We start from the raw sequence: 11,549 nt of genomic DNA on the forward strand, positions 1-11,549 counted from the left end.
GTCAAACTCCTTGAGTGTATTGATAATATAAATATAAAAGGAACTGCAGAAAGGTGAAGACCAATTTTGAATTAGGAAGATAGGTGGTTGTTTTCACTGATTTTTTCGTAGAGAAAAGCAGGTACCGACATTTTTTTGATTATAAGTCGTTAAATTTTCATGCTAGAAACTTTTTCTTATGTTTTTTTTGAAAGGTCTAATTGTATGCTTGAAAAAGATTATTTAAGTTTTTTGCGAAAAATGCAAATTTTTCCCATTATTTGGCTTGTAAATTATGCATTTGACGAAAAAAGCCAACCTTTAACATACCGTATCTCGGTTTGTATTGGTCTTAAAGATATTATTGGAAAAGAATTTGGTTTGTGTTACTAAAAGATACAATTTTGATATCTACAGTTTTTTTGATAAAATGCATATTTTTCGAGGTATTCTCAAAAAACCCTCTAAAAAAGTCGATTTTTTCGTCGAAAAACTGATATTTTCAAGCGCGAATAACTCAAAAAATATTAGTTTCATGAAGAAAATGTAAAAAACATTTTTTTCTTAGAATCACTTTTTACATCGAGTTGCATGGTTAAGATTTAATAAAAAATTCCCACCCCCGAGATGGGGTGGAAACCACCCCAAAGGTTTTCGCGTATGATGGCGGCATGATATAGAAAATGATCCTTGGACTATTCCCTACCTTTTGTGAAAATTTCAAGTACATCCATGCTGGACGAAAAATTGCGAGCCAAAATGCTTCATTTCCTCAATCGACTATTGGAGCCGACCGACCGGCTCTGTCCCGTCATACAGCTGACCGACTATAATAACTTTTATATATATTTAATTTAGAATGTGTGTACTGATTTTCAGCTTAAGTAAATGGATTTAATTACCTTCGTAGGAAAGCAACTTTGATACCCTCACAGTAACCCCTGTTCTACGTTTAGCTTGACCGACCGCAGTATGTTTCTCTACACACAGTAATCAACTGTGAAAAATCTAGCTTTAGTAAATTCAAAGAGATTTTTCAGCGCTGCCTCTCCGTCTATTACACCCCGATATGCATTGAGTGGCATATCCCTAGCCTGGTTTATTGTTAACATGTCTTTGCAACATACAGTCAAAGCCAGGACAAGTGTCAGAAATGCGTCGAAAAGAATGTCAAAGGCAACAAAAATTTGGAAAAAGTGAGTACAAGAGTCGAAAGAAACACAAACATCGGAAGGTATACCAGAAAACTGCCAAATGAGTTATAACGGAGATTAAACACTGGTAAAAGTTATGAAAAAGTGTCTAAACTAAACTTTAGTGAACTAAAACTCGAAATGGGTTGTAGAAGCATGGAAACAATGATAAAAGTGCCTGTTGAAATGAAAAATAAAAAGAATGTGTACCTTGTACGCACGTAAGAAGTTATACTTCTATTATAATATAATCTAACTTCATATTATGATTTCAACGAAATCAATATAGGTACCTATCTACTTTAAACAGTTTTTTTATATTGCATTTCAATATTAAACTAATTTTAGAAAGAACAAAAAGAATACCAAAAATTAAAAAAAAAGGATATAACTTTGTCGGGATTTGAACAGGGGACCTCTCGATCCCTAGGCGAATGCTCTACCGATCATCTACCACCGTTTTTGTATGCAGTCGATCATTTCTCGGACATAATTACAATCACGGTGACAGATACATTCATTAAAAATAAACATTTTCAATAATACTTATTAGGAGGAAGACAAATCCACAGACATAAAAATTATAATAAATATATTTACTAAAAACACTAATAATATATTCTTTTCACGCACACCTTATTTGCGCTACATACATAACTTAAAAGATGTAGCGATTAATACCACATGTCGGTGTGCGCATGCGCCAGGGAATGTAAAAATTCACCCTCGTGCCTAAAGAAGTATAACATCAAAATACAGTCGTAATAAAAGCGACGAAGCTCTTCGAAAAGAGCGACGAATCAAAAGTGCCATGAAACGTTTATAAAAGCGCAAAAAACAACCGCAGAGTGTCAAAATGCGAGGAGAAAGAAACAAAAATGTAACGAAAAGATAATAAGAGAAAAAAAATGGTTGTACAAATAGCAAGACACCGTCAGAAGCTCCGAACGAGAGTTAAAAACGTGGAAATGAGTATAAACGTCTATAAAAAACTATCAACAACAACGAAAAAGCCGCGTAAAAGATTAATAAAAGTGGTAACAGTGTCAAAAGCGGCCTAAATATGTTAAATGGTTGAAAAAATAATCAAAAGTGACAGAAGAGACGAAAACGTATCAAAAACACGGTGACCAAATAGCGCTGAGAAGACTTATGTTAAAAATAACGTCATAAAATATTTGTAAAAGAAACGAGAAAATGGGAAAAGAGCTGTAAGACTGTCACAAGCAACGTCGGTACGTAATAAAATGTTTGAAGTTGTTTTGAAGCTATTTTCTTGTGGCATTTTTACAATTTTAACTATTTAGAATGGGAAATAAGCCACAATATTATTAAAAAATGATTTTTATTAACGTTTCGACGCCCAAATCGGGACCCCAAAATACTATTGTATTTTGTATACAAAATACAATAGTATTTTGTATTTTGACAACGGCATATATTTTATAATACAATAGTATTTTGACAACGGCACCCGATTTGGGCGTCGAAACGTTAATAAAAATCATTTTTTAATAATATTGTGGCTTATTTCCCATTCTAAATAGTTAAAAATGTTTGAAAATACGTCAGAAAAGCACCAGTTGTAACGAAACATGTTTTGTTAGATTCGGATGACAAAAATTAAAAAAGGTTGTAGAAGCGATAAAACATTGTCAAAATTTGAGGGAACACTTTAATAGCAAGGGAAAGACACCTTTCTTTAAGTGCAAAATCGGAGGTTGGATATCATCATCACTATCTTTATATACTCTATCTACCGCTGCTCTAAAGAGTTCTATTATATAACCGAGTTTAAGCCAGTCTTTTAAATTCATCAACGAGGACACTCGATCTCCTTCCTACACTCATTCCTCCTCGTATCTTTAGCTGTAATATAGTTGTAGCAGTTCATTACGTGGCCTAGATATTGTAACTTTCTTATTTTTATTGTGTTTATGATTTCGTATTCTTTGTCCATTTCTCGCAATACTTCTGTGTGCATGCTATTCAAAGCATCCTCATGTATTACCACATTTCAAAGGACTGTAGCTTATTTATGTGTTCTTGCTTCAATGTCTAGCTGTCAGTCCATATTGCAGTATCGAAAACACGTAGCACAGTGGTTTCCAACTTTTTGTACCTGCCCCCCCTTAAAAAAATAAAAAATTGTTGCGCCCCCTTAATTTTTCTAACAATCTAATTTCATAAATACCCAACTGATATTGTTATTTAATAGGCTACAAAATTGTATACAATATCATGTAAAAATATATATAAAAAGAAGAATGTGTGTGTACTTTGTACGCTCGTAAGAAGTTATACTTCTATTATATGATTTAAACGAAGTTAATATACTTTTATTTATATTTTATTTAAATATTAAACTAATTTATACTTACTACTTCTCAAACATTTTAATTAAAACAGTGCCAAAAATTAAAATAATAAAAGAATAAAACACATTAAAAATGCCACAAACGATTTCTGAACAATAATTGTCGGAAAATTTTTTAACTAAATACGTATTTTTGAAGTTATACTTCTTTACGGGCGTAATGACGGTGAAATTTTATATGGGAAAACCTAGCGACCGGGCGCATGCGCATTATAACTTTGTTCTGATTGGATGTTCAAATGACATGACAAAAATTATCCAATATGGCAGCTGTGGCACAGCTGTGGGACTGTGTTTGGTTATAATGTATGCTTGTTGCGTTTTAAAATTTGTAGGAAGAGAAACAACAAACAAAAAGTTAGTTAATGGTTATACTGCCTTTTTAAATAGTTTTCATATTATATTTTTGGACTTATTTACATAGAAGAGATGATTGTTGCATGCCAATGTGAAAGCTCATCAAACTGTGCCTAGTATGAGTGCCGCAGATCTCGCTTATTCAAAGCTAAAGAATCTTTCACTGGTAAGTGTTTTATAAATAGTTGATCAAATTTTGTTATGATATTTGAACATAGCCACTTTGCACGACGCAAGTGATTGCGAAATGTATTAGTCATTATACGGGCTCCGATACCTACCTTGAACCTACCAAAATACATAAGTAGTATGTAATACTTTTTTTTACATAATTTGATTACCATCAAAATTTATATCAATATTCACCTAATATATTGTCTTCTTACCCTATGTTTTGTTGTATTTTTTCAATTCTAAATCATTTCAATTCAAAATCAAAATAATTTGATTTACAGTCGGAAAAATGAAAGAATACCCATGAACGAACATATAAAACACGCTGTATTTTCCTGTCACCGTGTCACAAAGAAAATTGTCCAGTGCAAGTACATGTAACAATAATTATTACATGTACTTGCGCTGGCCAATTTTTTGTGTGACACGGTGACAGGAAAATACAGCGTGTTTTGTATGTTCGTTCATGGGTATTCTTTTATTTTTCCTACTGTACATAAGTTAAAAATGTCAAAAGGTTAATCTGTTTAGTTAGACGATCTTCGCACATAATGACAAGCTGCCTCTGTGGTGCAGTTTTAATGCGGGTGAATCCCAATACAACGCAAATACCAGCCGCGTGGTAAGTTGGTTCGAATCCCAATAGAAACTTTTATTTTTTTATTTTTTTTATACATTTTATGATTGTAAGTATATTTATTATATAATTTTATTTTCAGAAAATACGTATTTAGTTAAAAATTTTTCCGACAATTAATGTTCAGAAATCATTTGTGGCATTTTTAATGTGTTTGTGTGTGTTTTATTTTTTTATTATTTTAATTTTTGGCACTGTTTTAATAAAAATGTTTGAGAAGTATTAAGTATAAATTAATTTAATATTTAAATAAAATATAAATAAAAAGTATATTAATTTCGTTTATAATCATATAATCATATAATCATATAATAGAAGTATAACTTCTTACGTGCGTACAAAGTACACACACATTCTTTTTCTGAAAATAAAATTATATAATAAATTATATAATAAAATTATATAAAATAAAATTATATAATAAATATACTTACAATCATAAAATCATAGAGTTATATATTAGCATAGAGAGAATATCATGCAGAGCTAAGTGACGACACCATCTTTTTTATTTGGATTAGTGCTGTTTCACTCTTACGCATAGTAAAATTGCTACAGTTGTCCTCCTCTTCCGTGCCTATATTCACACTCAATGTCATCATAGATTTTCGATACAATGTGTTAGAAAGAGATGCAGCAAACCAGTCCATGAGATCTTGTCGTCAGGAAGCGCGGAAGGTAGGCTCCCTCGATGTTAATATATACCTCTATGCATAAAATGTATAAAAAAAATAAAAGTTCCTATTGGGGTTAGAACCCGCTTATCAGCGCGGTTGGTATTGGGGTTCATTCGCCTTAAACGCTTCGCCACGGAGACAATGTGTCATTAAGTGCGAAGATCGACTAACTCAACGGATTAAACTTTTGACAGTTTTGAATTATTTTGATTTTGAATTGAAATTATTTAGAATTGAAAAAATACAACAAAACATAGAGTAAGAAAACAATATATTAGGTGAATATTGATAGAAATTTTGATGGTATGTAATCAAATTATATAAATAAAAGTATTACATACTATGTATTTTGGTAGGTTCAAATAGGTAGGTACCTATGAAATTTTTTATTAGGATATTGAAATATTTACAATTATTACGTACCTGTTGCTTTTAAAAACTATTTAAAAAGTCACTACAATTATAAACTTTTTTGTTTCTGTCCTCACAACAATAAAACTAATATATTATACATTTGTTTACCTCCATATTGGCAATCAGAGCCCGTATAACGACTAATACCATACTGTCGGTGTGCGCATGCGCGCAGATTTATAATAAATAATCACCCTCAATCTCAATCGCGCCTACAGAAGTATAACTTCAAAAAATAATAAAAGTTGCTTTTTAATAGTATTTATCCCCATTTTTAAATAAATTTTCAGACATTTTGTTACAATTTCCTAAGCTAATAATTGTAACAGACAATTGTTGTAACAGTTGCATGCCCCTTTGCAACAATCTAGCCCTCCCTAGGGGGCGCGCCCCACGGGTTGGAAACCACTGACGTAGCATCTCAAAACTCTTACTCTCAGTTCTAATCTAAGGTCTTTGTTGCAGAGATATAGTATTTTTACTACAAAAACGTTATTACGTAGGTCAAAATTTTTGACGTAAGAGAACTGTCAAAACATTAGAATGTGACTTTTCATTATTGCCGTGTTTATAATAAACATAGCAATAATGAAAAGTCACATTCTAATGTTTTGACAGTTCTCTTACGTCAAAAATTTTGACCTACGTAATAACGTTTTTGTAGTAAAAATACTATAGTGCAGTCACTGAAGGTTTTCACCTCCGATTTCGTTGAACCTTCATCGATTTTCATGAACATTGGTGAGCAGTTAGAGAATACCTCAAGGAACAAAGGTGACATGATGCCAACTTGCGCTTTTACCCTGGGGGTGGATGCCACCCCTTTTCTGGGGTGAAAATTACTTTATTAAAAATAATACCACAAGTGGATAGAGGGACAAATTCTAAGCAAAATTTGATATATTAAGTTATTATCATAAATCAATACTTTTTGAGTTATTAAAGATCAAAGATTTTATTTTTTCGTAAAAAATGCATGTTTTAAAGCTGTTTTTCACGTATAACTCAAAAACTATTAGCTTTTTCAAAAAAGTTGTTCTTACTAAAATTGAAGACAATAACAAACTGAATACACTATTCACTCAGGGCCGGTTGTTCGAATGCTAATCAACAATGATCATTATCAAATATTTAATTACTGTCAATGTCAACTTTGTTTGGGTTGTTAAAAAGTCTGTGGAGTCTATAATCAATTAATATAACAATAATTATTAACATAATTAATAATAAATCTCATAATTGTAATTAATTATGTTTTCAGCAACCCAAACAAAGTTGACATTGACAGTTTTGGTGACAGTAATTAAATATTTGATAATGATCATTGTTGATTAGCGTTCGAACAACCGGCCCTCAAAGTACTAAACTAATGTTAATTAAAAGTGAGTTATAGGTAATTAAATGTATATTTTTTTCGACGAGTACTCAAATCTAAGTATTCAAGCTTAAATAACGGGAAAACGATGCATTTTATAAAATATACCTGTTAAACACTTATCAAAGTACTTCCGCATACCTAACAAATGAACTCCAGAAGAAGTTAATAGCATCAAAATTAAGCAAGTTATGATGAAACTAAAAGAACCCTTTCGAATTTTTTAGGAAAAAGTGAAAAATAAAACATACGCCATTTGCATAAAAATTAAAATTTATAGTAATCCTTAGAAAAATTTCTATGTATTAGCATAGATAATGATTTTAACAATTTTCACCGGTTTATAATGCATATTTTTGAAAAAAAAGATATAATGTAAAAAAATCAGAATTTTTAAAATTATCGTCATTTTTATTTTCTTTTGATAATATTAGTCGGAGAGATAGAAGCGGATTTTGTGCGTGATAAGTAATATGGAAAAACTATACGGGGATATGTTGAATTAGTTGTGTACATGATTTTCACCAACGGCCGGAAACCAGAGTGGGGGCCGAGGGTAGTTATAAGGGGTCAAAGTCGCGGTTTTTATTATTTTTTTTGTGACGCTTATGATCGACATAGTGCACCAAAATTTGCGAATAAGTAGGTCATGACGTAACTAAGTAAAATCTCTAGGAACGGAACGCTGCGTGGCCGACAAAGGGGTGGGGGTAGGGGTGAATATAACAAATATAAAGGGTTTTTTGCGACGTTTGTGATTGAGATAGTGGACCAAAATTTAGAAATAAGTAGACCATGACATTACTAAGTAAAATCCCCAAAGCCGGAAACCAGAGTGGGGAACGAGGGTAGTTATAAGGGGTCAAAATCGCAGTTTTTTTATTTTTTTTTTGTGACGCTCATGATCGAGATAGTGCACCAAAATTTGGGAATAAGTAGGTCATGACGCAACTAAGTAAAATCTCCAGGGGTGGCACGCTGCGTGGCCGACAAAGGGGTGGGGCAGGGGTGAATACAAAAAATATAAGGGGTTTTTTGCGACGTTCGTGATTGAGAGAGTGCACCAAAATTTGGGAATAAGTAGACCATGACATAACTAAGTAAAATCCTCAGAGCCGGGAACCCGAGGTGGGGGACGAGGGTAGTTGTAAGGGGTCAAAGTTGCTGTTTTCATTACTTATTTTGTGATGCTCATGATCGAGATGGTGCACCAAAATTTGGGAATAAGTAGGTCATGAGGTAACTAAGTATAATCTCCAAGGGTAGAACGCTGCGTGGCCGACAACGGGGAGGGGGAAGGTGTGAATATAAAAAATATAAGGGGTTTTTTGCGACGTTCTAGATTGAGGTAGTGCACCAAAGTTTGGGAATAAGTAGACCATGACTTAGCTAAGTAAAATCCCCAGAGCCGGAAACCAGAGTTGCGGATGAGGGTAGTTTTAAGGGGTCAAAGTTGCAGTGTGTATTATTTTTTTTTGTGACCTGGCACAACACTTGTCCCCCACACAGCGTTCCGCCCCTGGATATTTTACTTAGGAAGGTCATGATCTATTTATTCCCAAATTTTGGTGCACTATCTCTATCACGAACGGCAAAAAAAAACCCATATATTTTTATACTCACCCCTACCTACCAACCCTTTGTACCCCAAGCAGCGTTCCGCCCCTGGAGATTTTACTTAGTTACGCCAAGACCTACTTACTCCCAAATTTTGGTGCACTATCTCCATCATGAGCGCCACAAAAAAAAATAATAAAAACCGCGAATTTTACCCCTTACAACTACCCTCATCCGCCACTCTGGTTTTCGCCTCTGGGGATATTACTTAGTTATGTCATGGTCTACTTATTCCCAAATTTTGGTGCACTATCTCAATCATGAGCGTCACAAAAAAAAAATAATAAAAAACGGGATTTTGACCCTTTATAACTACCTTCCTCCCCAACTCTGGTTTCCGGCTCTAGGGATTTTACTTACTTATGTCATGGTCTACTTATACCCAAATTTTGGTGCACTATCTCAAGCACTAACGTCGCAAAAAGTCCCTTATATTTTTTATATTCACCCCTACCCCCACCCCTTTGTCGGCCACGCAGCGTTGTGTCCCTAGAGATTTTACTTAGGTACGTCATGACCTACTTATTCCCAAATTGTGGTGCACTATCTCGATCATGAGCGTCATAAAAAAAATAATAAAAACCGCGACTTTGACCCCTTATAACTAACCTCGGCCCCAACTCTGGTTTTCGGCCGTTGGTGAAAGTCATGTACACAACTAACTCAACTTATCCACGTATAGTTTTTCCATATTACTTATCACGCACAAAATCCGCTCCCAGCTCTTAGACTATATGTAACTATAAAAATTCTCAATATACGTAAAAATGGTAAATAACCAAATTTTAGTTTTTTCTATATCAAATATATCTTTTTACCATTTCTATAGGATGAAAAATAACCGAGATAAAGACGTTTAAATCTTAAATTTTGCTGCGAGAACCATGTAACCGTGGTCATTTATTCTTTGATTGTTAAAAAAGTAAGGGGTTTGAAAGATTAAGTTCAACGTGTTTTAATAGCCTTTGGAATTACGTTTCAAACCGTTCTTAGGTAATCCTGATATCTCAAAAATTAACGGAGTTATTTAAAAAAAACGATAACATTTTTTGGAAAAATTTTTAAAAGATTATGTTTGAAAAATTTTTGGAGCATCAATTTTAATGCTATTAACTTGTTCGGTATTTAATTTGATAGATATTTCTAAGTACTTTCACAAACGTTTAATAAGTTTATGTTATAAAATGCATTATTTTCCCGTAATTTAAGCTTGAATACTTAGATTTGGGTACTCGCCGAAAAAATATGCATTCAATTACCTATAGCTCGCTTTTAGTTAAAATTAAAAGGTTTTTTTAGTAAGGAGTTTATTTAGTTTTTTATTAGCTTCAATTTTGGTAATAATAACTTTTTTAAAAACTTATAGTTTTTGAGTTATCTATGAAAAATCGGTTAAAAACATGCATTTTTCTTACGAAAAATTAAAATTTTTGATCTTTAATAACTCAAAAAGTTTTGATTTATTTTAATAACTTTATATAACAAATTTTGCTTAGAATTTGTCCCCACATCTAATTATGGGGTTATTTTTAATAAAATAATTTTCACCCCGAGAAGGGGTGGCATCCACCCCCAAGGTAAAAGCGCAAGCTGGCACCATGTCACCTTTGTTTATTGAGATATCCTCTAACCACTCAACAATTTTCATGCAAATCGATGGAGGTTGAACGAAATCGGAGGTAATAGCTCATATCCACCTTCAGTGACTCCACTAAGAAATATTTTCATTTTTACAAACGCCCTTCTTGCTATTTCTACCCTGGCCCTCATTTCGATTGTCTGATCATTATTGTCTGAAATCTAGGTTCCTAGGTATTTGTATTTACCAACCCTTTTTATCGGTGCATTTCCCAAATGTATGTTTGTATATTTGTTTTTTTTTTGTTATTATCATGTAGGTATTGGTCTTTTTTTGGAAAAACACCCAAAAGTGCCATATTGGGTATATAAAAACAAATGAAAGATTAAAAATGGTTGGAAAAGGAACAAGTGTTAAAAGAGGTTGTAAAGGCAACGAAAAAATAACAAAAGGGGTCGAAAATTTTGTTAAAGTTACAAAACACTTCAAAAGCGATGGAAAAGTGTTTCAAACGAGACGGAAAAAGTATAAAACGATAAAAAAAATGTCAAAAGCGATTTAAAATTTTTTGTAAAAGCCTCAAGTCAACGTGAGTCAGCAATTGTCACGAAAAAGGTTTAGAAAGCTGTAAAAAAGGACTAAAAAGAGTTTTAATCCCTTTTAAAATTCTAACAGTATAACTCTATGGTATCTTAAACTCAATTAAGCATTAACGTCTCTGTACTGTAAGTTTACTCCGGAGTATTTACTTCTCTGAAATAAACTTAATTTCTTTGTGAAGGTACGAGAAATCTCCTTTAATATATTTTTAAAACAAAAACGGGGAAAATGCGTTATTGAAAACCAATTTGATATTGCAGTTGCATAGTATAAATCTATAAATAATGCAGTATTATTTGTTTTTCTTTCTGACACTGATTTCATTTTTATTTGAATTAATTTTAATTTCTATATTTATAAAACTGGTTGCCTACTTTCAATATAATATTAATGCAAACAGGTCACAGTTCTCTGTCGTTGGATAGATAGTATCTTGACGTATAGATGGCGCTGACAGAATAACTTTTAAAAATAAAGTTTATTTTTGAAGATGTCGCTACGGTCTAAAATTTAACATCTTTTGACAACAATCAACAGGCTGGCTTGAATGAAAACCAGCAAATCAGTTTC

This window comes from Diabrotica virgifera, chromosome 4, assembly GCF_917563875.1.
Source record: "Diabrotica virgifera virgifera chromosome 4, PGI_DIABVI_V3a".
Classification (NCBI taxonomy): domain Eukaryota; kingdom Metazoa; phylum Arthropoda; class Insecta; order Coleoptera; family Chrysomelidae; genus Diabrotica; species Diabrotica virgifera.